Below are 22,191 nucleotides of genomic sequence, written 5' to 3'. Positions count from 1 at the left end.
AATAAATGAAATATATAGAATGATTTTGTAGATATTATGTGATTTAGACTTGTATGATTATGAACATATAGTTCCTTTATACGTATTTTTGGTTTTATATTGAAATAGTTGGTATCTTTTTATCATCTAAACCAAGAAGTTTATGACCTTTAAAAAGAAGGGTTTTCTCTTTAACAATTTATAAATATTATGATTACTAAATATTGGTCTTTGAATTAGCATTATATTTTTAGTATTATATAGTAATGATGAAGATTATAAATAAGATTGAAGAACCAATTCTCTTTATTTTCATTTAATATATAAAGACTAAAATTAATTATAATTTTATTGGTTTGTATTCATTACATGATAAAAATTTCCCTTTTACAATATTCAATTTATCATGTAGTTGAAACCCAAATAAGTGTGCCATAAGTGTTGTATATATGTTGTGATTGATGTCAATTGCAATGTCTTTGATATCAAGGGTAGAGTTGTGCAAGTCTGTAGTAAAGTATGGTCATTAAAGGAAGTGTTGTAGTGCACAAGGATGCTTAGGCTCAAGTGGATCCAAACTCAAATCAAGCAACAAAGGAAACAAAGGGCATAGTAGATAAGATGAAAAGAAACTTGATGTTTCCATAATGAGCAAAATTTGGTGTTGGGTAGAATGGAACAACCACATAGAAAAAAATTGGTGTTTCCTTTACGTGCTTGCATGTAACAACCTTGGTCAAAAATCCATGTAATAAAGTTAATAAAGGAAAAGTAATAACCATGGTCATGAGGCACGTATTCCAAGCTGAATGTTGGGAAAAAACATAGTGATGGGTCTCACTTGTGATTAATTAATGGCTATGGAAATTGGCAAAAGAAATGGCAAAGGATTTGGAAATACAAAGTGGCATTAATTGGAATTTTATTTATAAAAATAATGGAAATTAGGAGAAAAGGGAGGTGAAAGGTCACAGGTTGCATGTGAGGAGGACAATGAAAGAAAATAATGGAAATTGAAGAAATTAGAGGCCTCATTAATAAAAAGGATTATGAGGATCAATTTGTAGCTTTTTATCAGTTTTAGCTTGGAGCTCTCTATTATACTCTTTCTCCCATACTCTTGGACACTTAGAGTTTTCTTGGAGCACTCTTTGATCCAAACTTAAATAGGAACGCAACAAATTACAGAGATAACCATAAACACAGATATGCAACGGAAATAATACTTCATGTCATTAATGTAAAATACTGAAATATGCTTACAAACAGCAATAGAAATAAACCAACTAGGGCGATGGTAGCTTATCTCTGAGCAGAGATGTGGTGGCTACATGCCTTTGAACTGTCCTACAATGAGGCTCAAGTGCCTTTTTATTATTGAACAATAAGAGAAAACCCTAAACAACCAAAACCCTAACCCGAGGAGATGTAACACCAAGAGATTGTGGGCCCCGTTGGGGTGAGTTGGACAGCCAACTTCCTGGGGTCGCGAATTGGTCATATTATCTCCGTTTGACGCGCATGATAGCCCATTGGAAAGATCTCTCCGAGAACTACGATGAAAAAGACGATTTTTTAACAGAAAAATCACTGGCTGTAGATTTCCAAAAAAACGTCGTTTAGGGCCTCAAAACGGCTCCACAAGTTTAAGACCCGAAAAACTGCTAAAAATAGTAAACTATGCTATAATTAAGGAAACTGAAAAACTGAAAGAAGCACTGGTAGGGCTCCAAGTGGAATTAGCAGGTGGCCACCAATATCCACCTGGATCACTCTTGGAGGAGTGTGGCATACCTGGGATTTGGAGCAAGAAGGAAAATGAATAGCAGGAAAGTGCAACAAGACATCTGGATCAAAAACTACCGTGGGTTTTTCTTGCAAGTACCGAGTTGCATGTATGATTTCCTTGCTAGTTTTGGAATGCATGACACATGCATGTGGTTTTTTGGTTATGAGCTATCATTGGCATGGAGGATTTCCTGGATTGATGGTGGATTTTCCTAGCCTTGCCATTTCCTGGATAGTCATGGTGTTGTGTGTGTCTTTCCTTTTGTTTTTTTGTTGGTTCACATGTTCCTTACGGTTGTGGGTTGAGTTATTAGTTCCTGGAAGCTTTGGTTGGACAAATGATCTGGAAGCCCTGTAACAGCTTGGGTTGAGTTACTAGTCCTGGAAGTCTTGGATGGACAAACACTTTGGAATCCCTTGGTGGGTTGAGTTATTAGTCCTGGAAGCCCTAGTTGTACAAACACTCTGGAAGCCCGACAACAACTATGGGTTGAGTTACTAGTCCTAGTATCCATGGTTGGAACAAACACTTTAGAACCTTGGACAACTTTGGTAGAGACCAATCTGGTGATGGTTAATGATGTCCGACCGTGAGATGGAATCACTAGTTGAGGGTTGAGGTGGTTTGGCCTCTGGAAGCTTTGGTTTGTTTGTTTTTTTTTTTTTTTTTTCCATGAGATCCCACATTCAGGCTTCGAATATGGCACATGGATGATTGAATGAAAGAAATATTTGGTTCAACCAATCTATGGTCGGGTGATACGTAGAAATCCCAGACCTGGTTGCATTTTGCATATGTTAATAAGAGATTCTTTCCTCATGTATTTGATGGCTAAATATACTTGTTCATATGCGGTTCTTATGGTTGTTATATCTTTGTTATTTTTGTTGAATATATATGTTGGTTATGAGGATGTTTTACGACAGTCTTGATGTATGACTCTCATCACGTTTTGATTAGTAAATGAATGATCAATGAATATATGACCTAATAGACGATAATGTAGCTATTGTGATAAGGCATCAATAATTACGAATCTCAAATAAGTATGAGACCCATATTCACATATCGGTTGTTATGACCTGTAGATTGCATATTTGTGATATGTTTGACGAAATGCCTGTCATGGCTAGTAGGGCTCCCATCAAGTCATTGAGAAAATGTTTGCAATAGTATTCTTGTTTCAATGTTATTTATCATTTCTAAAGCTTTCATGAAGTTATGGGCAGTGGCCTGAGTCTTGGCCCTAAAAAGTGGCACAGAATCTGGGGTTGATGGCACAAAACTACTTGAAAAATGCCACAATCACATGGATGCCTTGTTGTGGGAGAAACTGGAGGGTCTCAGTGGCATGCATGCCTTGTCATGGGGGAAACTGAGGCTCTAGGGCAGTGAAAAAACAAGTTGCCTTAGGGGTTGGTCACCTGGAAGGGTTGTTTGGCTACTGAAGGTTTTGTAGCATGTGTGGAAGGTCAGAATATATATTTTTTATCGGTTCTACCTCTTTAACTTTACATGGGGATTTTAATCGCATCATAGTAGCCTCTCGTCACATGTTTACCCCAAAAAATCGGTTAACTTGGGTAAATATGGGAGGAGGGTGTTACAGAGTGGTATCAAAGCATGGTTCACCTCTTGGATTGGATGCCCGGTGTGTGCTGAGAATGCATACATATCAGTTGTGTATGTGTTCTTCATGCTTGTGGTATATGTGCTTGTGTTGAATGCATGGTGTTGGGCATGGTTGAATTTATGTTGCGATGTAAAATTTGATGGTGTCGTTGTTGGGTGTGGCCATCTTGAGTGCATGCCGGTTGTGCATTGGTGATGCATGTCAGTGTTTATGTGTTGTTATGAGTACATTGACATGGTGATAGTTTTCGTGCATGAGGTCATGGTATGTGGTTGGTATGGTCATGCATTGATGACTGGATAATGGTTGAAATGATGATTAAATTTTGACGTGAGATATCCTCAGTTTATATATGTATTGCATTAATCTGGTTGGTCTTGCAGATGAGATATCCTCCCCTGAAAATAAACTAAGGTACGTTGGTTTGTTTATGATTTGGTTTGGCTGATTGGAATGGGGACTATCATCTCACAGTAGATGGCTTGGTCAAGTTTTAGGACCGGATCTATGTTCCAGATGGAAGTGAGCTTAAGAAGATTATCTTGAGGGAATTTCATGCTAAACAACCAAAACCCTAACCCGAGGAGATGTAACACCAAGAGTTTGTGGGCCCCATTGGGGTGAGTTGGACAGCCAACTTCCCGGGGTCGCGAATTGGTCATATTATCTCCGTTTGACGCGCATGATAGCCCATTGGAAAGATATCTCCGAGGACTACGATGAAAAAGACGATTTTTTAATAGAAAAATCGCCGTCGGTAGATTTCCCAAAAAACGTCGTTTAGGGCCTCAAAACGGCTCCAGAAGTTTAAGACCCGAAAAACTGCTAAAAATAGTAAACTATGCTATAATTAAGGAAACTGAAAAACTGAAAGAAGCAATGGTAGGGCTCCAAGTGGAATTAGCGGGTGGCCACCAATATCCACCTGGATCACTCTTGGAGGAGTGTGGCATACCTTGGATTTGGAGCAAGAAGGAAAATGAATAGCAGGAAAGCGCAACAGGACATCTGGATCAAAAACTACCGTGGGTTTTGCTTGCAAGTACCGAGTTGCATGTATGATTTCCTTGTTAGTTTTGGAATGCATGACACATGCATGTGGTTTTTCGGTTATGATCTATCATTGGCATGGAGGATTTCCTAGATTGATGGTGGATTTTCCTAGCCTTGCCATTTCCTTGATAGCCATGGTGTTGTGTGTGTCTTTCCTTTTGTTTTTTTGTTGGTTCACATGTTCCTTACGGTTGTGGGTTGAGTTATTAGTTCCTGGAAGCTTTGGTTGGACAAATGATCTGGAAGCCCTATAACAGCTTGGGTTGAGTTACTAGTCCTGGAAGTCTTGGTTGGACAAACACTTTGGAATCCCTTGGTGGGTTGAGTTATTAGTCCTGGAAGCCCGGCAACAACTATGGGTTGAGTTACTAGTCCTAGTATCCATGGTTGGAACAAATACTTTAGAACCTTGGAAAACTTTGGTAGAGACCAATCTGGTGATGGTTAATGATGTCCGACTGTGGGGTGGAATCACTAGTTGAGGGTTGAGGTGGTTTAGCCTCTGGAAGCTTTGGTTTGTTTGTTTTTTTTTTTTTCCATGAGATCCCACATTCAGGCTTCGAATATGGCACATGGATGATTGAATGAAAGAAATATTTGGTTCAACCACTCTATGGTCTGGTGATACATAGAAATCCCAGACCTGGTTGCATTTTGCATATGTTAATAAGAGATTCTTTCCTCATGTATTTGATGGCTAAATATACTTTTTCATATGTGGTTCTTATGGTTGTTATATCTTTGTTATTTTTGTTGAATATATATGTTGGTTATGAGGATGTTTTACGACAGTCTTGATGTATGACTCTCATCACGTTTTGATTAGTAAATGAATGATCAATGAATATATGACCTAATAGACGATAATGCAGCTATTGTGATAAGGCATCAATAATTACGAATCTCAAATAAGTATGAGACCCATATTCACATATCTGTTGTTATGACCTGTAGATTGCATATTTGTGATATGTTTGGCGAAATGCCTGTCATGGCTAGTAGGGCTCCAATCAAGTCATTGAGAAAATGTTTGCAATCGTATTCTTGTTTCAATGTTATTTATCATTTCTAAAGCTTTCATGAAGTTATGGGCAGTGGCCTGAGTCTTGGCCCTAAAAAGTGGCACAGAATCTGGGGTTGATGGCACAGAACTACTTGAAAAATGCCACAATCACATGGATGCCTTGTTGTGGGAGAAACTGGAGGGTCTCAGTCGCATGCATGCCTTGTCATGGGGGAAACTGAGGCTCTAGGGCAGTGAAAAAACAAGTTGCCTCAGGGGTTGGTCACTTGGAAGGGTTGTTTGGCTACTGAAGGTTTTGTAGCATGTGTGGAAGGTTAGAATATATATATATATATATATATATATATATATATATATATATATATATATATATATATATATATATTATCGGTTCCACTTCTTTAACTTTACATGGGGATTTTAATCGCATCATAGTAGCCTCTCATCACATGTTTACCCCAAAAAATCGGTTAAATTGGGTAAATGTCGGAGGAGGGTGTTACAGAGTGGTATCAAAGCATGGTTCACCTCTTGGATTGGATGCCCGGTGTGTGCTGAGAATACATACATATCAATTGTGTATGTGTTCTTCATGCTTGTGGTATATGTGCTTGTGTTGAATGCATGGTGTTGGGCATGGTTGCATTTATGTTGCGATGTAAAATTTGATGGTGTTGTTGTTGGGTGTGGCCATCTTGAGTGCATGTCGGTTGTGCATTGGTGATGCATGTCAGTGTTTATGTGTTGTTATGAGTACATTGACATGGTGATAGTTTTCGTGCATGAGGTCATGGTATGTGGTTGGTATGGTCATGCATTGATGACTGGATAATGGTTGAAATGATGATTAAATGTTGACGTGAGATATCCTCAGTTTATATATGTATTGCATTAATCTGGTTGGTCTTGCAGATGAGATATCCTCCCCTGAAAATAAACTAAGGTACGTTGGTTTGTTTATGATTTTGTTTGGCTGACATGATATACCTTGCAGGAAGAGAAGATCAAAGATGACTAGCAATATGGTAGACTACAACTCATGAGATTCTCCCTATAGATCAGATGAGCCACATGGTGAGGGATATTCTCCTGACATAGAAGACACTTTGAGAAGTTTGAAGGTGAAATAAGGATTTTCAAAGAAGATAATGACCAAATAATTCAATCACAAGAGAGATTTTCTAGGGCACATGAGAAATAAGCAAAATTCAATGCAACTATTCTTCAAAGCTCGTCAGACTTGCAGAGACAGGGACCTCTTAGAATCAGTCATGGATAGGAGGATAGGACAAATGGAGCATATGGTAGCAGGTGACATGGTGGACACAAGTTGGATAGAGATGACATGGTCAGAGATGGAAGATTCTTGGATACACCTGATAGATGAGGTAATGGACATGGACTTTACTCTAGTTTTGGTTCATACAGGTATCATAGTCATCATCATTATCATCCTTACAGGAGGAGTGACGGGGGATATTTTTTGGATGAGTTCAAGAAATAAAAGCCACCTACATTTGATGGGGAAATTAAGAAGTCATAGGATTTTGAAGCATGGTTGCTTGGGATAAATAAGTTCTTTAGGTTGCTTGATTACTCAGCAAACATGAAGGCCAGGATAGCGACATTCAGTCTTAAAGGTAAAGTAGATATCTGATGGGAAGATGTAAAGAATGTCAGAGGTATTCATGAAGAGGAGTTGAATTGGAGTGAGCTCTAGAGATTGTTCAGGAAGAAGTATTCATTGGAGAGCTACTATGACGAGGCAAAAGAGTTTTATGAGTTGAAGATGGGATCTATGACTAACGAGGAGTACACTTGTAGATTCTTGGAGTTATTAAGATATGTGTCTTACCTCAAGGAGGAGAAGGCCAAGATCCAGCGATCCATCAGTGGATTGTCAGTAGCGTTCAAGGACAAGATTGAGTTTAATGATCCTAGATCATTAAAGGAGGCCATCCGGAAGCTAAATCATTGTTTTGAGAAATCAAAGTGCAGATCTGAGATAAAGCCAAACTGGAAATGTAACAAGGAAAATGAGACAAGAAGCAAACAAGACCTGAAGATACAAGTAACAAAGAGAATGTGACACCATATAAGAAGTTCAATGCATCTGATAGAGGATGGGATTTTGGTCTGAGGTGCAGAACGAGGGTGCAGGTTGGAAGCCTTTACAGTGTTGGAATTGTGGTGGAGAGCATCATAGGAGATATTGTCCACAACATCACGGTGTCACACCACATATCTATAGTGCTCACAAGGCACAGACAGTCGAAGATGTTGGACAGAGTATTCCATGGATCTATGCAGTATTGGATAATAGGTAGGTAGATGATGGGAAGAGAAATTTTGGGGGTTAACCAAAATCCCTTTTCCTTAAAGAAATTGATCCTAAGGCCTGTGGGTTATGGCCCACAAACCCTTATTGAAAGCGTTCATAAGGCTTTAAGCCTTTAAAATCATGGACCATTTAACATATTGGAGCCTTTATACTATCGGAATCTTCTATATAAAAAAAAATGGGAATCATTCATTAACGTTAATATCGGGATATATAGGTTTTCATGGGATACACGGGAAACACACCCCAAACACATAACCCGAATATCAAAATTTATAAAACCACCTCTATAAATATCGACGGGTCTGCTCTTATCGATTTCCGCTGCACCGATCTCCGCCTTCTCCGAAACTCCAACTACCCAATCGCCAATTGGTCTATCAACGACATCGCCACATCACCCATCGGTGTATCGGACATCGCTCCTCCACTACTCTTTGACCTCTCCGACATGCGATCGTTGATCGCATCTGGACCGTCAATCTGAACTCTCAATCTGACGATCCAGGGTCCATCGCTTTATTGTTGATCGCTCTATGATGATGGTCTGGTCCGATAACACCCTAAGGGCTCCGCTGATGCGATACAATCTTAGAAATTGATCTATAAGATCCAATGACCCTGGTTTTTCGAGGCTTCATCTCTTCACTATTCTTGCTTGGTTTGATCTTGCCGTTTGGATGGAATATATGCTTTAAAACCATTTTCTCTGCCACCTGCGTTCACAAATGATTCCACATATAACAATATTCCATTGGATTGTCATTGATCCTACCATGATCGATGGTCGATCAACGCATTCTCAATTTGGGATTTAAGCCCTTGGCACATATATACATAACAAAATTGAAAGGGAACATACTACACAAACACGTAGAAAGCCCACAAAACACATATCAATTAACCATAGCATAGTTACAATTCTAAGGCATTTCAGCCTTAGCACGGGTTCTCCTCTCGACTACATTGCATCTATCTCTGATTTCACCATTTCAATCTATATCACTCTATCTCCTCCTATTGAACGCGCAGGTTCATCACACACATGTATATATGGAAACATTGGTTCATCGTTTTAGGAATATTGGTTCGGATCACTATGAAGGATCCGATCAATTCTCTAACAAACCACTCCATAATGCACACATGGAAGATTGCATTTAATAACAAGTCTTCGAGAGACTTATACATTCCATCTTTTTCTCTACTTTAAAACAGATTTGTCCCTGTTTTTCTCCCTGGTCCACGTCCTCCTCCTTCTTCGCTTTGGATTCCTCCTTTTGACTAGGAGTGCTGGATGCTCCTGCATCAGACTCCCGAGGCACAAAAATTTATGACCTCTTGGTCATATGCTTCCCCTTGTCCTTAGCTATTCTACCCACTTCACTTCTTCAGTGGAACTGCCTTCATGGTCTTCTGTGAGCTGCAACCAAACCTCTATAGTAATAGTCTATGTCTGCTACATGATACCTCACCAAGCTCTCCTCACTCTGTCTTTTGGCACCCTTCAGGTTCTCTCCTCTGGAACCATATGAGCACTCCATGCTCTAGGTTTGCTGCAATCTTCTCACCTTCGGCTGTCGTTTTTTGTGCGACAATAAGACCATAACTCTCCAGCTTTATCAACTATACCTCCTCTCCTTCTGCTTGCACTCCTTCTTCCTTCTCACAGGAAAACTTTCCCTGCTCTGATACCAAATGATGGGAAGAGAAATTTTGGGGGTTAACCAAAATCCCTTTTCCTTAAAGAAATTGATCCCGAGGCCTGTGGGTTATGGCCCACAAACCCTTATTGGAAGCATTCATAAGGCTTTAAGTCTTTAAAATAATGGACCATTTAATATAATGGAGCCTTTATACTAGCAAAAGCTTCTATATAAAAAAAAAAAACCAGGAATCATTCATTAACGTTAATATCAAGATATGTAGGTTTTCACGGGATACACAGGAAACACACCCTGAACACATAACCTGGATATCAAAATTTATAAACCCGCCTCTATAAATATCAGCGGGTCCGCTCTTATCGCTTTCCACTGCACCGTTCTCTGCCTTCTCCAAAACTCTGACTACCCGATCGCCGATTGGTCTATCGGCGACATCGCCACATCGCTCATCGGCGTATCGGCCATTGCCCCTCCACTGCTCTTTTACCTCTCCGACATGTGATCACTAATCGCATTCGGCCCATCGATCTGGACTCTTGATCCGACGATCTAGGGTCCATCGCTTTATTGCTAATCGCTCTGCGATGATGGTCAGGTCCGATAACACCGTAAGGGCTCTGCCGATGTGATAAAATCCTAGCCGTTGATCTATAAGATCCAACGGCCCTGGCCTGTCGAGACTTCATCTCCTCATTTTTCTTGCTTGGTTTGATCTCACCTTTTGGATGGAATCTGTGCTTTAAAACTAGTTTCTTTGCCACCTGCGTTCACAAACGATTCCACATATAACAATATTCCATTGGATCGCCATTGATCCTACCATGATCGATGGTCGATCAATGCATTCTCAATTTGGGATTTAAGCCCTTGGCACATATATACATAACAGAATTGAAAGGGAACATACTACACAGACACGCAGAAAACCCAAAAAACACATATCAATTAACCATAGCATAGTTACAATTCTAAGGCATTTCATCCTCAGCACAGGTTCTCCTCTTGACTACATTGCATCTATCTCTGATTTCACCATTTCTATCTATATCATTCTTTCTCCTCATTTGAACGCGCAGGTTCATCACACACACACATATGGAAACATTGGTTCATCGTTATAGGAATATTGGTTCGGATCACTATGAAGGATCCGATGACTTCTCTAACAAACCACTCCATAATGCACACATGGAAGATTACATTTAATAACAAGTCTTCGAGAGACTTATCCATTCCATCTTTTTCTCTGTTTTAAAATAGATTTGTCCTTGTTTTGCTCCCTAGTCCACATCCTCCTCCTTCTTCGCTTTGGATTCCTCTTTTTGACTAGGAGTGTTGGATGCTCCTGCATCAGTAGATCACCAAGCATCTATTATTGAGATGGATGTTAAACTTTGTGCTCAAGTTGTTTCTATTTTTATTGACCCTGGAGCTAATTATAGTTATGTTAATCTTCACTTGGTGGATAAGTGTGTTTTGAATAAATAAGTGCATGCAAAATATTGGTTAGTCAAGCACTAGTTCTATCATTAACGAGTTTGCAACATATCTTCAAAGTGGAGATAGATGCGAGGAGGCATACTATGGGAGTGATCTTGATGTAGGGAGAAATTTCTATATGCTACGATTATGAAGTATTTCATTGGGAAATTTTTAACTACCTTACCTATGACAAGGAGCCCCATGCCCTAGTGCAAGATGTAAGGAAGTGAAAACATTATCTGATGGGAAAGGAGACAATAATCCACATAGATCACTAGCCCCCACATTTTCCGCATGCCCTAAGCAAGCTAAAAAAACCAAGTGTTACAAGTGGATGAGGTTTTAAAAAAAAAAAAAAAATAGCATTGTATAAGAGGGGCAACACAAACAAGTTGGTCAGCATGATTTCAAGGCCACCCACATCAAATATCACAACTTTGGGAAATTTTATGCACATGAATCCAATCAACCATGATTATTATAAAGAGGCATATTCATAGGATGGGGACTTTAAGGAGGCGTTTCAATAGTTGTAGAGCCAAATACATGTGCATGATGGCAACAAAACAATTGACTACGACCTCTAGGATGAGTTACTCTACAAGTTGAATAAGTTATGTGTTTTTAAAGGTGAGTGATTGCAACTGCTTAGAGAGGCTCACACCTCAAATGTTGCGGGACACTTTGGTATAGGGAAGACAATGGCCAACTTGTAGATCTATGTGTATTGGCCTAAGATGCAAGAACATGTAGCTAGGTTCATAAGAAGATGTGTACATTGTTTTACCAACAAGCCTAGTAACAAGAATTAGAGTCTATATCATCCCTTGGCTATACCCACTCATCCTTGGGTAAGCATTTCCATGGACTTTTTGGGAGGTTTACCAATAATCAAGAAGGAAAATAAACAATGAACGTATTTATTGAATAGGTTTGGGTGCACTTTGGGATACTGGGAAGCAATTTTCAGATAAGGACACAAGATTTCTAAATGTATTTTGGACTACATTGTGGGAGAAGATGAATAGAAAGTTAAAGAGCATTCCATCCGCAGACAAATGGGGATACAGAAGTAGTCAACAAGACATTGGTATAAATTTTTAGGGGTTAGAATCAGATGTATCTGAAGCCCTGGGATGAAATTATGGTATATACACAACACTCTTATAATAGAACAATCCACACTTCTACTAGTAAGTCCCCATTTGAAACTTGTTTAGGTTGTCTGCCACCTTCACCTTTGGATATGACATATGGATAGAAAGGAGGAGTGAGAGGGGATCTTACAGGGAATGCCTTGAGGGCTGGAAACTTGCTGAGAAGATCAAAAAGATCCATATACATATATAAGAAACACTACAGAAGTCATGGGAAAAATATAATTCCAGGCATGAAGTCATGGGAGATACAGTATGGTTATAATTGAACAAGGAGAGGATACAAGGCCTTGGTAAGAAAATTAAAGCTCTGGTATATGGTCCCTTTGAGATATTGGAAAAGGTGGGAGATAATGCCTATAGAATCAGTAAACCCCCTTCCATGCACATTCACTTAGTGGTGAACATAGAGAATTTGAAACTCTATGAGCTTTTCATGTTAAATCAAGAAGATGAACATGTCCTATCTTCTATAGAGGATTTAGCCCGAGATGCTCATGTAGAGTTGACAGAGAATAGACTTTCGTAGAAGAGGTCCAAAATTACAAGATAGGGGAAACCTTTGGCATATTGGGTTGAAAGGACAGCTTCTAGGCAAAGCTAAATTAGACACTTGAGAGAAGGTGTAGGAATTTTTTTCTAACCTCTTTTAGTAGAAGTTTTTGGGGACCAAAATCCTCCAAAAATTGGGAGGTATGATCTAGATTAGATCATTACATTGTTTTTCATCCATCTTGATGATTTTAGAGTCAAGAAAGTGGAGGGATTGACTCATAGGACCATTTTTAAAGGTGGCATGACCCAGTTTGGCAAATTGAGGTTTGAAACCTCTTAGCAATACTTTGAGGCATCAACCAACATTTTTTGGGGTATAAATTTGTTCCTTCAACATACACCCTTTTATGTTGTTCTACAAATACAAACCTTTCCAACGACACAAGGATTGCCTCGACGAGAGTCCATAAACAAAAATTATGCAACTCGTAAGTTAACTTTCTTTTTTTTTACCACCATAATTTTAGAGGATGACACATTAAGCCCCATTATTCTTGAAAAATGGGGTAGCCATGTGATCATGATGAAAACGACTCTAGAAGAGTCAGTTTTGTAACTCTAGTTAAAAGCTGAATGAGTCAAACCTAACTACTAGTAAGTTATAGAGCTATGTTATAACTGGACCATTAGGAGGAAAAGGGACGTCATTCTATTGAAGTGTATTTTGTTCCATAAGTAAGAGCAAAAATAAAATTAAAAATATTTTTATATATTGAGATGTGAAATTTATTAAGAATTAACATAAATCTAAAAAATAAATAAATCTATATATAGAAATATGAAATCTAATGTAAAGAGATTTGATCTCTAAACACTTAATAAATTTAAAATTAAATGTATAATTTTTTTTTTTTTTTTTAAGTTTAAAATAAGATTAACTATATAAATAAATGAAATGAAATTGAATTGCAAATTTTATAATAATTTTATAATAATTTTAACTGAATTGATTGATAAGGATTACCTATTCATCGAATTACATACACAGAAAAAGTTGATAAGAATAATGCTGCTACTCAGCCCACTAGTTACAGATAAACCATAAGAATTGGATTGGACAGGATTTAAATTGAAAAATGTCAGGATAAAAAACAATAATTTCCCACGCTTAAGATTTTGCCATCCATTTCCACGTGCAAAATTTTAAAATAAAAAACAATAATTTCCCACGCTTAAGATTTCCCCTCCATTTCCACGTGCTCTGCAAACATGTATCTTTCTGTAAACCAAATGGTCGATGGTGAACATCACCATATGTATCTCTCACTTGAAATATTTTAACTTGAACATCACCATATTTTAACTTGAACTATTTCAGCTTTTAGAATATTTTAGAGTTGGATGTAGATTTGCAGATTTTGGAATAGTTAGAATGGGTGCCAGATTTTGGAATATCTGGAATTATACCATCAAAAAAATCAATCAATAAATTTTAATAAATTGGAAAATATTTCCAAAATCTACCATACAAATTGAGAACGAAGTATCACATAGGGTTCTCCGCTGGAAGGAAATAGAGTCGGTTCACAATGAAGACCTGCAGTATCTCCTACTCCGCTGTGTCCATGGCAGCTAATTGCTCCATAAATTTGTCTTCTGTATTTAACATTCCGACAAGATCATACTCGCATACTCGCCATTCTCACCCTATAGTTGTATTCTCTGTGAAAACCGAAGAAAAGCTCCCGGCTCCTAAGAACAAACCCGCTATCAGTGGCACCGGATCTCAAAGTAATGATCTGAAATCCACGCCCACGCCCACTGCTACATTTCCCTCAGAATATCCTCTTAATGGCATTTTTTCTGCTTTGGCGGCGGTTTTATGCAATGCTGTGGATGATCTAATAAATAAGTTTAATGATAATCCGCTGAGGCCTTCCGTGGATCCAAGATTTGTGTTGGCTGGAAACTTCGCTCCAGTACAAGAGACTGCACCAGTGGCGTGCGACAAGATACAGGGCACTCTTCCTGCCTGCGTCGACGGTGTTTATATCCGCAATGGGCCGAATCCGAGATACGTCCCCAGAGGCTGCCACCATCTTTTCGAGGGCGACGGAATGCTTCACGCCGTCAGGATCAAAGACGGCCGAGTAACGTTCTGCAGCCGTTTCGTCCGCACGCACAAATTCGTGCAGGAAGAGACGGCGGGACGCCGGGTGGTGCCCAACTTCTTTTCCGGTTTCTATAGCCTCGGCGCCGGATTGGCCAGGGTAGTCCTGTTCATCGCCAGAGTGGCTCTCGGCCTCTTTAATCCCTTCAACGGCGCGGGATTGGCAAATACCAGTCTCCTGTATTTCAATGGCACACTGATGGCGCTCGAGGAATCAGATCTGCCGTACGCGATGAAGGTCACGGAATCCGGCGACATCGTCACTGTCGGCCGGTATGACTTCGACGGGAAACTCTCCCTGGCCATGACAGCACATCCCAAGATTGACCCCGAGACGCGAGAGCTTTTCGCTTTCCGTTGGCGTTTCATTCCTCCGTTTCTCAATTATTTCAGAGTGTCGCCTGCGGGAGAAAAAGAACCCGACGTCGGAATCCTGTCGATGGTGCAGCCGTCGTTTATTCACGATTTTGCGATAACAAAGCAGTATGCCATATTTCCCGATACCCAGATCGTGGTGGACCCCATGAACATGATTGTCGGCAGCGGCTCTCCCATGGGCTGCGACCCCGCTAAGGTCCCGCGGCTCGGCGTTCTCCCGCGCTACGCAACGGACGAGGCCGCGATGAAATGGTTCGAAGTCCCCGGCTTCAATTTCGTCCATTCGCTCAACGCGTGGGACGAGGGCGACGAGATCGTGTTGATTGCCGCCAATTTGCACCCGGTGGAGCACGTTGTGGAGAGAACCCATGTGGTCCATTCCACAGTAGAGAAGGTCCGCATAAATTTGAGAAACGGGATTGTATCCAGAAAGCCATTGTCTTCAAAATGTTTGGAGTTGGGCGTCATCAATCCCCGGTTCGTTGCCAAGAAGAACAGGTATGCATACATGTCGATAGGAGCACCGTTGCCTAAACTCTGCGGGGTCGTTAAACTCGACTTTGATATGGTGGAGGCGATGGCTGCCATGGAGTGCGTGGTTGCGTCGAGGTCGTATGGCGAAGGTTGCTTCGGCAGTGAGCCGTTCTTCGTGCCCCGGAGTTCGGATCCAAATGCCGAGGAGGACGACGGGTACATCGTGGCTTTTACCCATAACGAAAGCACCGGGATTTCCAGTTTTCTGGTGATGGACGCGCAATCTCCGACCCTTGAAATCGTGGCCTCCGTTGAGCTCCCTGCCAGAGTTCCGTACGGCTTTCATGGCCTCTTCGTTAGCGATGCTGACTTGGCAAACCAAATCTAACTCCGAGGTGTGTTTCAGAAATACAAATGACATTTATTGGTACAAGCTGGCATGGACTATTATCGTCAAGTTTTAGGACTATTCTGTCCAGTTTTAGGAATTTTTTGTTCCACTCGAGATCCCTCCCATAGCCATGTGTTTTGATTCTTCTATTGTTTTTATATATTTTGATAGTGTCACTCTGTGCTAACTTTTGTCTTTGTATATTTTGATACTTTCACTTTATGCTTTAGTCTCTAGATACCAGGAATGTTTCAATATTTAATACTCTCTGTAAAATATTTGGTTTGAGAACAATTTCTAATGCTCTCTGTAAATATTTGGAAACAAATTACTGTATTTTGGAACCCAACTTTTATAAATTTGGCCAAAATTTGCAGCTATGTTTGAAGTTATCTTGATTGAAAATTTTCCCAAGTTTTCATGGAATGATAAGTGGAAAAATGTATTTATAATTTATTTTACGTTGAGAAATGATGTTTTCAAAATTAGTAATGTTTTCAAAAATTTTACCAATCTTGAAGTCACCATACATTCACTTGCAAAGAGGAATCTCTACATGGGAATTTCTTGTTCCACTCGAGATCCCTCCCATAGGGATGTGTTTTGATTCTTCTATTGTTTTTATATATTTTGATAGTTTCACTCTGTGCTAATTTTTGTTTTTATATATTTTGATAGTTTCACTCTATGCTTTAGTCTCTAGATACCATGAATATTTCAATATCTAATACTTTCTGTAAAATATTTGGTTTGAGAACAATTTCTAATGCTCTCTGTAAATATTTGGAAACAAATTACTGTATTTTGGAACCCAACTCTTATAACTTTGGCCAAAATTTGCAGCTGTGTTTGAAGTTATCTTGATAGAAAGTTTTCCCAAGTTTTCATGGAATGATGAGTGGAAAAATGTATTTATAATTTATTTTACATTGAGAAATGATGTTTTCAAAATTGGTAATGTTTTCAAAAATTTTACCAATCTTGAAGTCACCATACATTCGCTTGCAGAGAGGAATCTCTACATGGGAATTTTTTGTTCCACTCGAGATCCCTCCCATAGGGATGTGTTTTGAAGTTTAATTAATACTTCAAATATAGTTTGAGGGAAAAATTTAAAGTCTTTTGAAGTTTAATTAATACTTCAAATATAGTTTGAGGGAAAAATTTAAAGTGTTTTGAAGTTATATTTGGTTTATTAATTAATTAGTTATTTAAATTTTAAATTTTAAAATATATTAAAGTGTTTTGAATTTTAATTAATACTTCAAATAATTCAATACTTCAAATATAGTTTGAAAAAAAAAAATCAAAGTGTTTTGAAGTTTAATTAATACTTCAAATATAGTTTGAGGAAAAAATTCAAAGTGTTTTGAAGTTTATTTAATACTTCAAATATAGTTTGAGAAAAAAATTTAAAGTGTTTTGAAGTTATATTTGGTTTATTAATTAATCTGTTATATAAATTTTAAATTTTAAAATATATTTTGCAACAAATAATTTTGGTGGTTAACATGTATGCATATATAATATTTTTGTATCTAAATATTTTGTCATATTATTGATTTATGCTAAATATTATTACAAATCTATTAAAAAATAATATTAATATATATAATTTTGTGTTAAAAATATTATTATTATAAATATCTTATAATATATTATATAATATTACAACCATGTTTATAAATGTAAAATTTCAAAAATAAAAAGATGTTTAAGACACAAAAATGGTAACACTTTCTTTTTCTTAACCAATTGTATTAAAGTAGAGAATCTATGTTTAAGTCACAAAAATGGTAACACTTTCTCTTTTTTTAACCAATTTTATTAAAGTAGAGAATCTACTTGAAAAGAAAATTTAGACCTTCTACAACCTAAGAAAGTATAGTAATTTACATTGGTTTATAAACTATATGTTCACTTAGAAATTCACAATAATTTACATTTGTTCATAAACTAGTTACTTGTTATGATTATTTATGGTGATTAACTTTACTAGTTATTTTTTAAAACTAATTACTCACTCCATTCTCAATATATGGTATCTAAAGAGTTTAAGGTAGAGTAATTCTTGTTTATCAGTGATTGTGCTTAGTGTATGTTGCTATTATATGTCATTATTCAATTTGTCATGAATGAGATCTATTATATATGTCATTATGATTTTCTGCCATTCATGAATGAGATATGTGTCAGGTCAATGTTTATTTAATACGACCCTATACATCTTCACCAAAGATCTCACGTGTCATTTTCAATTTCATATCTTTCTTTATTGCTCATTACTCCACACCGATACAACTTAGCTTTGCCATTAGTATTCTATTTACAGGCAAGGAACACATCGGTGTTACTAAAAGTTATGGACCACCATCTGCATCTGTTCCTACAAGCTTAGTGATAAAATGTTCTTTTTAGGATCGAGATCCACAGCTTGTTCAAGAAGATCCAGGTGTAGATGAAGCAGTCATTGAAGAAGGACAAGTAGATCCAGTAGATCCTATCGATGAAGCAACAGTTTAAGCACCACTTCCTTGTAAGAACTGGTGGCACCTTCCCTACGGAGACTAACCTTCAGATGGGGACTTTACAAAGTTTGATTTATTGAATGACTTGCCTTTTGTTTTAGACTTCCTTAGTAGGCCCAGCATACCATCAGCCCTGCATACCAACATTAGCCCATCAACCCAGCATCAACCCATCATCACTTCCATCAGACCTATCATAAAGAGGATTCAGGTTCCTTTAACCAGGGAAGGAAGGACTTGATCCACATCAAGTGCTTCAAGTGTCGAAATTTTCGGGACTTTGCTTCTCGGTGTCATGAGAATAAGTGGGAAGGGAAGCTTAGTTACATACGAATATATTACATTCAAACAGAAGAGAAAGAGTTTCGTGCTAGGTGGTACCAACTAACCTGAAACAAAGAAACCTTAATAGCTTTAATGTCTCTCCATTCTTTTCAATTTCATTTGAAATCTCTTTCTAAAGAAAGACTAATCAATCTGTTTGGGTATAAAGAACCCATTGCCGAAATAGGTTAATCAGCATAATATGGTCCCATACTGTAAAGCGAGTGAAAGTTGTAGTTCTACTGTCGTTAGTTCAGTGAAAGCCTTGTGAAAGCCAATGAAAGATTGCCTTATTTAATAGTGAAAGTTGTAGTTTAGTGTATAGAGGTTTGGCCTTGACATTACATGGATGACACCCTTCAAAAGAGAGTTGTGGGTAGTGATTAGTATTTTAGGTTGGTCATTTCTTAAAACTATTTACTCACTCTACACTCTACTCTCAATGTATGGTATATAAAGAGTTTAAGGTAGAGTAATTCATGTTTGTCAGTGAGTTGATATTAGTATTTTAGCTTGTTCATAGAAAATTTCGCTGGGTTGTGTTATATTCTTTCCACGTAGTTAACAGGGGGTTTGAGGGGCACCTGTAACCCCACTTTATGGGGTCCGGGGGAGCGCCCCAGAAAATTTTGGTTTTGGACCCTATGTTAGGTTGGGTGGACCCACCTATGGTTTTGTGCATGATTTTTGCACATGCTTTTTGGACGCGACGGTTTTCGGTCCAAGGTATTGGACGCGACGGTTTTCGGTCCAAGGTATTGGACGCGATGGTTTTTCGGTCCATGGTATTGGATGCTTCGGCATGTATAAATATGTATTATAACATTGAAAGGAACATAATGAAAAATCAAGCTGGTAGTCTCGATTTTGGGATCCAGGGGAAAATCTCTATGTATATGTGTTTTATGTGTTTTTCTCTCGCATTATTTATTTTCTGTGTTTTAGAATTCGTATCTAGAATTCATACGCAGGTAATTTTTGTACAGGGTTAAAACCTACATTTGGTATCAGAGCAGATTTGGCTTCAAGGGGATGCCTTTATTGCTGAGGGGTTTCGCTCGGCCCTGTGGTAGACCCTATTCAGTGGGAGATTTGCGAGATCGATTCTGGTGGTGAAAGAAGATGGTGGGCAGCGGAAAGATAGAGATAGAGAAATTTAATGGTCATAGTTTTGAGTTGTGGAAACTCAAGATGGAGGATCTGTTGGTGGATAAAGATCAGTGGATCGTGGTAGATCCAAGTACTAAACCAACAAGAGTGTTCGATGAAGAATGGAAAAAGTTGGATCGGAAGGCAAAGAGCACAATACGATTGTGTGTCTTAGATTCAGTATTGTTGAATGTATCCGGGGAAGCTACGGTGAAGGCTTTGTGGGACAAGTTAGGGACTTTGTACCAATCTAAGTCTCTGGTGAATAAACTGTTTCTGCGAGAAAAGCTAAATAACCTGAGGATGAAAGATGGAGACTCGGTGACAGAGCATCTGAACGCATTTAATACTATGGTAAGTCAGTTAGCGTCTGTTGATATTAAAATTTCAGATGAAGACAAGTGCATCAGTTTTTTGTGTTCTCTACCAGATTCGTGGGATACTCTGGTTATTGCAATAGGTAGCAATGCAACTACCTTGCAGTTTGATGAAATAGTCTCAGCCTTGCTGACAGAGGAGATGAGACGGAAAAATATGGAGAGCCAAAATGGTGATGCCTTGTCTGTATGAGGATGGTCCCATAACAAAAACAAAAATAAGTCATCGAGTGGGAGAGCTAAATCTAGAGGGAGATCTAAATCTCCAGGAAAACCTGTAAAGGTGGTGTGCTGGAAATGCAGAAAGGAAGAGCACTTCAAAAGGGACTGTAAATCTAAAGCGCCTGACAAAGGAAAGGGATCTGATGATGCTCCTTCTGCAGAGGCAAAAACCACCTCAGATGAAGGTGGGGATGTGTACTTGGCTTCTTCAAGTACACATGTAGATCATGAGGCATGGTTGATTGACTCAGGTGCATCCTTTCACTTCACTCCCCACAAAGATTGGTTCTGTGAGTATGAGAAATATGATGGTGGTGATGTCTTCTTGGGGGATGACAGGAAGGCTAGAATCATTGGTCGTGGAAAAGTAAAGTTGAAGCTACAAGGTGGAAGGGTTAGAACACTTCTGGGTTTTCCGTATATTCCTGCATTAGCCAGAAATCTGATTTTTGTTAGTAAGCTGGATGATGCAGCTATAAAAACAGTGTTCGAGAAGGGTACCTGCAAGATGGTTTGAGGAGCACTGGTATTGATGTGGGGAGTTTGGATTGGAACTCTGTACAAGTTGCAAGGTAGCACTGTTGTTGATGAGTGCAACAGTTCCATGGTTCTTGAAAGTGGAGCAGAAAATCTAGTGGTCTCTGGAGAAAAGACCATGTTGTGGCATCAAAGGCTTGGACATATTGGAGAGAAGGGTCTTCAAATACTTCATGGTAAAGGTATGGTAGAAGGTATGAGTAATAGCTCTCTAGATTTTGATTTCTATGAAAATTGTGTATACGAGAAGCAGAATCGAGTGAGTTTCCCCTCTGGTGGTAAAAGGGTGAAACATATATTAGAGCTTGTGCACAGTGATGTGTTTGGACCTATGAAGGTTCCATCACTGGGTAAGTCTGTGTACTATGTATCATTTATAGATGACTTCTCAAGGAATACATAGATATATTTCCTTAAGAAGAAATTTGAAGTCTTTGATAGGTTTAAAGAATTTAAGGCTCTAGTGGAAAACCAGACAGAGAAGAAGATAAAGGTGCTAAGGACAGATAATGGTGGAGAGTTTTGTAGTAAGGAATTTGAATAATTCTGCAAGAAGTGTGGTATAGCACGGAAGAAGACTACTCCATATACACCTCAGCAAAATGGAGTTGCAGAAAGAATGAACAAGACGTTGATGGAAAGGGCAAGAAACATGCTCAGCGGTGCTGGGTTAGGACAGGAATTCTGGGCAAAGGCAGTGGATACTACATGTTACCTGGTCAACAGGTCACCTTCATCAGCATTGGAGGATAAGACTCCACAAGAGGTATGGACTGGTAAGAAACCCTCTCTTTCACATCTGAGGGTATTTGGATGGGATGCATATGTACATGTTCCAAGGAGAAAAGAACAAAGTAAACCGGTGAAGGTTCCTATTCCTGTAGGTGTGAGGTTATCTGCTGAATAGTGTCCCAAGACACAAGAAGAGGAAGAGGACATGTCCCGTGTTCCATATGCAAGTGCAGTCGATAGCCTAATGTATGCAATGGTCTATAATAGACCAGAAATTGCACATGCATAC

General features: G+C 38.7%; 1 pseudogene; it reads left to right on the top strand.

Moving 5' to 3' along the window:
• The first annotated feature begins 14,245 nt into the window (after nucleotides 1-14,245).
• LOC149255849 (putative carotenoid cleavage dioxygenase 4, chloroplastic pseudogene) lies at nucleotides 14,246-16,030 on the top strand (annotated as a pseudogene).
• The last annotated feature ends 6,161 nt before the right edge of the window (nucleotides 16,031-22,191 follow it).

Source organism: Pinus tabuliformis, chromosome 7 (genome assembly GCF_031772625.1).
Source record: "Pinus tabuliformis cultivar Carrire ecotype Pingquan chromosome 7, CPIR1, whole genome shotgun sequence".
Taxonomy (NCBI): domain Eukaryota; kingdom Viridiplantae; phylum Streptophyta; class Pinopsida; order Pinales; family Pinaceae; genus Pinus; species Pinus tabuliformis.
This window is presented reverse-complemented; position numbering and strand designations above follow the sequence as displayed.